Genomic DNA, 4,698 nt, shown 5'->3' with positions numbered 1-4,698 from the left:
TGAATGGGGTAGGGATAGAACTAACTGAGAGGGAGGGCTTGATTGTTTAGAAAGGACAGTTGATGTCATGTGGTGTCTCTGATGGTGGGGGGCAGGTGATTTAAAACGCAGGTGAAGAGATCGGCCTTGATGGGAAGGAGGGAAGTGTGTCCATGCTAGCCTGTAGGTAGAGTTTTCCTGCCTGGCCCACAGTCAGGACAAATCTCTCTCACCTGCCAGTCCCACAGCTGCTCAAACCCGACCAAGTAAACACAGAGACTTATATTGGTTAAAAACTGTATGGCCGTGGCAGGCTTCTTGCTAACTGTTCTTACAGCTTAAAATTAATCCATTTCTATTAATCTATACCTTGCCACATGGCTTGTGCCTTACCGGCATCTTCACATGCTGTTTGTCGTCATGGTGGCTGGCAGTGTCTCTCTGACTCAGCCTTCCACTTCCCCGCTCTATTCTCCTCCTTGTCCCACCTACACTTCCTGCCTGGCCAATGGCCAATCAGTGATTTATTTATTGACCAATCAGCAACACATTTGACATAAGACCACCCCACAGCACTAGCCCAGCAAAAGAATTGGTAAGGAGGGGAGAAATTCGGAGTAGATGTAGGGTATGGTCACCCCCTTTCTGAAGTAAAGAGGGAAACAGGGGAATATTGCCAAAAAAAGCTAAAACAGAAACCACATCAAATGATGTGGATGATGAATACTGACTTCAGCCGAGGAGTGTCTTTCAAATGCTTCAGCTCAGAGTTTGGTTTTGGGGTCACCGCAAGAGGCAAATGTGAACACCTGTAAAATATTTCTGAGAGAGATTTTTGTGAAGAGACGGTGAGCGAACGGTCGTGAGCTGCTTGCCTGCTGTAGCTTCGGCGTCTCGGCAGGAACCGGAACCGCCGTAGGAGAGGCAGTCTCGGCTCTCTCTCCATCTTCTCGTGAGATTTTTTTTTTTTTTTTTTTTTTGATCTTCAGCTACACTTTGTGAGAGACCTTGTAATCAAAGGAGATGGCTAGCAATGTTACCAACAAAACAGACCCTCGATCCATGAATTCCCGTGTATTCATTGGGAATCTCAATACACTTGTGGTCAAGAAGTCTGATGTGGAGGCAATCTTTTCAAAGTATGGCAAAACTGTGGGTTGCTCTGTGCATCAGGGCTTTGCCTTCGTCCAATATGTTAACGAAAGAAATGCCCGGGCTGCTGCAGCTGGAGAGGATGGCAGAATGATTGCTGGCCAGGTTTTAGATATTAATCTGGCTGCAGAGCCAAAAGTGAACCGAGGAAAAGCAGGTGTGAAACAATCTGCAGCGGAGATGTGCGGTTCCTCGTTTGATTTGGACTATGACTTTCAACGGGATTAGTATGACAGGATGTACCGTTACCCAGCACGTGTTCCTCCTCCTCCTCCTTTTGCCCGAGCTGTGGTGCCTTCTAAACACTAGCGTGTTTCTGGAAACACCTCTCGAAGCGGGAAAAGTGTCAATTCGAAGAATGGACAACGGGGATCTTCATCCAAGTCTGGAAAGTTGAAAGGTGATGACCTTCAGGCCATCAAGAAGGAGCTGACTCAGATAAAGCAAAAAGTGGATTCTCTGCTGGAAAGCCTGGGAAAAAAATTGAAAAGGAACAAAGCAAGCAAGCAGGCTTGTCCTTCTCATCTCCAGTAGAGATGAAGAATGAAAAGTCTGAAGAAGAGCAGAGCAGTGCCTCTGTGAAAAAAGATGAGACTAATGTGAAGATGGAGTCTGAGGCCGGTGCAGATGACTCTGCTGAGGAGGGTGACCTGCTGGATGATGATGACAATGAAGATGGGGGGATGACCAGCTGGAGTTGATCAAGGATGATGAAAAAGAGGCTGAGGAAGGACAGGATGACAGAGACAGCGCCAATGGAGAGGATGACTCTTAAGCACATAGTGGAGTTTAGAAATTGCTTGTGAGAGATCAAAGTAACAGCAGATCCTCTCCCCTAGAGCTTCAGCACGTTCTCACTGTTCACCCTCTCCATATCCTTCCTGCTTCATCGATTCATAATTGCCCTGCACCTAGTTCCATTTAAACTTCCTTTGATGCTCCTTAGTAGTTTTGTTAAGTCTTACCTTGTAAGTTTTGCTCTTAATTTTGATACCTCTTTGACTTAACAATAAAAAAAGTATGGTTTTTTATCAACTGTCTCCAAAATAATCTCTTGTTATGCAGGGAGGTACAGTTCTTCCCATTCCTATGATTTTGGTAGTTGCTTCCCTAACTGCAGAGGCATCTCAATTACTTGTAACCCTGAGAGCAGCTTTGGTGTGTGTTTCCCTCACATGAGTGGGGCTGTTCAACACGAATGTAACCATGTATTTTTGTGAATGAGAGTTGGCATGTCAAATGCATCTTACAGGAAAATAGTGTAATAGTCTTAATATTTGTTTTCTAAAGTTAATACCATGGGTTATTTTTGTGAACAGCCTGATGTTTGGGATCTTTTTCTCAAAATAAACAATTCCTTATTAAACCAGGAAAAAAATATTTCTGAGAGAAACTAGAGAAATGTCCTGCAGAGAGAAATATCATGTTCATAAACTGGAGGACTCAGTAGTCAGAGGTCAAGTCTCCCCACACTAACCCACAAACTCGATGCCATTCTAATCAAAATCCTCTCAGGGCCAGAAACTGACAAGGCAATTCTAAATTTCCTGTGGGAGAGCTTGCAGTTGGACTCGAATTAGCCAAAACAGTTTTTTAGAATACTAAGCTTAAAGGTTCCTGATACAGAATTTTAAGCCTCACCACTCAAGGCCACTGTAGCAGCAGAAAGAGGAAAACACATCGATGCATGAAATAGGAGAGACAGCCATAAATAGACTCAGACACACAGTCATTTTCCCTTCTGACAGCTCAATTCAATGAGAAAATGATTTAAGGTGTATTTCTCTGTAAATAGGTGCCCATAAATTGCAACAACCGCAGCCTTTAGGCAAACATAAATTGAGACTATGAAAGTTATTTAAGTGTCTAAAGCCTAAAGGCTCCCCTTGCCAGGATGTTTTACCTGAGCTCATGGAGGTGAGCCACCACGGACGGAATGCCCTGCCTGAAACCGTGAGGCAAAGCGAGTCTTCCCTCCGTCACCTTGTTCTCTCTGCTAGTCCAACACAGATGCCCGAAAGTGACTGTTGTGACACGTAAAGCCCTTTCTTGGGTTCCGTGACTCATCCTAGCAAATCAGCCAACCTGGTGTTGGCAAAGTTATGAAACAGCTGGAACACTTGCCTCTGGGAAGCTGCACACCGGTGCACGGCTCGTGGGAAATAGTCTAACAGCTTTGTACAAGGTTACGCATGCGTACCCCACAGGATGCAGAAATTCCACTTCTAAGTACTCAATGAGAGCAAATTTCTCTTTTACCAGACAGAAGCAAGAATGTGTTTGTACACAGACTGCTGCATGTGTTTGGTCCGCAGTTTCTTCCATCACAGCCCAAACTGAAAACAATACAGATGTCTATCAACTGGTGAACGAATAAGCCGGTCGTGGTATATCCGTTCGATAGAACAATATTAGCAAAGGGAAAGAAACTGGGAATCCACTCAAGAACATGAAATATCTCCAAACCAATATACAAAGGAAAAATAAGTCAGACAAAAGACCGAGGATAGCACGCTCCTGTTTATATGACATCCTGGAAAAGCCAAACTATAGGGACAGGAAAGGGACTGGGCTCTTCCACACAACCCACTTGACTGAACCTTTAAGGACTGTAAGTTTTAGTGTATCTAGACTACAGTTGGATTAACCTGACGTAGGAGAAAACAAGCCTCCTAGATAGCTCTCATCCGTTAGGATGGATGAATGCTGTCTTTGAAGTGTTAGCAGCATCATAACTGCCTAGAGTTAGGGATGGCTTTCTGGGATGTTATTCATAGCGATAGTTCTTGAATTCTAGCTCCTTTACCTCAGAGACAGAATTCTGGAATCTGCATGAGACTCTCCGTAGAGTTGGGAGCACTGAGATGGACCTTTCAGTGCTGAAAGAAGGTGTGGGAACGTGGAAGACAAGAGAAACGAACCCACACAGCAGTTTCAAGGGGAGGCCAGTTGTGCCCTTGAGACAGAGCGGAAGAATCGTCTCCTCCTGGGACTCTGGAGGTGGGTGGATCAGAGCATCACTCAGTCTGTTTCAGGTTTCTTTTGTTCTGCTAGGACATCGTTGTGCAGCTAGGCCTGTGGCTCCTTGGTTCAGCCTCCCAGAGCAATCATTTTCTTTTGGTAAGCATCGCTTTGTGTTTTCCCTTCAACTCTATTTACTTTGACTTTTAATTAATTGGCATATGTGTGTGTGTTTGTATGCATGCAGTCATGAGTGCCTAAATCCTGTCTTAACAATCTACGGTTGTTCCCTTCCAAACCTTTCTGCAGACTCTCTATTAATCGATTCAACAACAAGTTCTCTGGTAGCTAATTATGACTTAGTCCTGGTTCCAAGTCAGTTGAGTGCTCTTAACGTTATGGTAACTTCTGAGGAATGGATGCTGCTATGCTAGAAGAAGACAGTTTAGGCCTCTCACATGTCTCATTCCCCCCCCCCCCCCTTGCCATATTACCCACAGCCTTCAGGCCTCACTGCTCTGCAGCAGCCCAGACCCCCCGTGGGACTGAACTATGAACAGTGGATATGTCGCCCACCCTTCTCTAACACAGAGAGGGTGCCCCCAC

At 45.0% G+C, this 4,698-nt stretch overlaps 1 pseudogene; it reads left to right on the top strand.

Moving 5' to 3' along the window:
- Nucleotides 1-927: 927 nt before the first annotated feature.
- Nucleotides 928-2,497, top strand: LOC128108623 (heterogeneous nuclear ribonucleoprotein C-like; annotated as a pseudogene).
- Nucleotides 2,498-4,698: the final 2,201 nt, after the last annotated feature.

The sequence above is a fragment of the Peromyscus californicus genome, unplaced genomic scaffold (assembly GCF_007827085.1).
Source record: "Peromyscus californicus insignis strain IS unplaced genomic scaffold, ASM782708v3 Scaffold_13__1_contigs__length_99412109, whole genome shotgun sequence".
In the NCBI taxonomy this organism is placed as follows: domain Eukaryota; kingdom Metazoa; phylum Chordata; class Mammalia; order Rodentia; family Cricetidae; genus Peromyscus; species Peromyscus californicus.
This window is presented reverse-complemented; position numbering and strand designations above follow the sequence as displayed.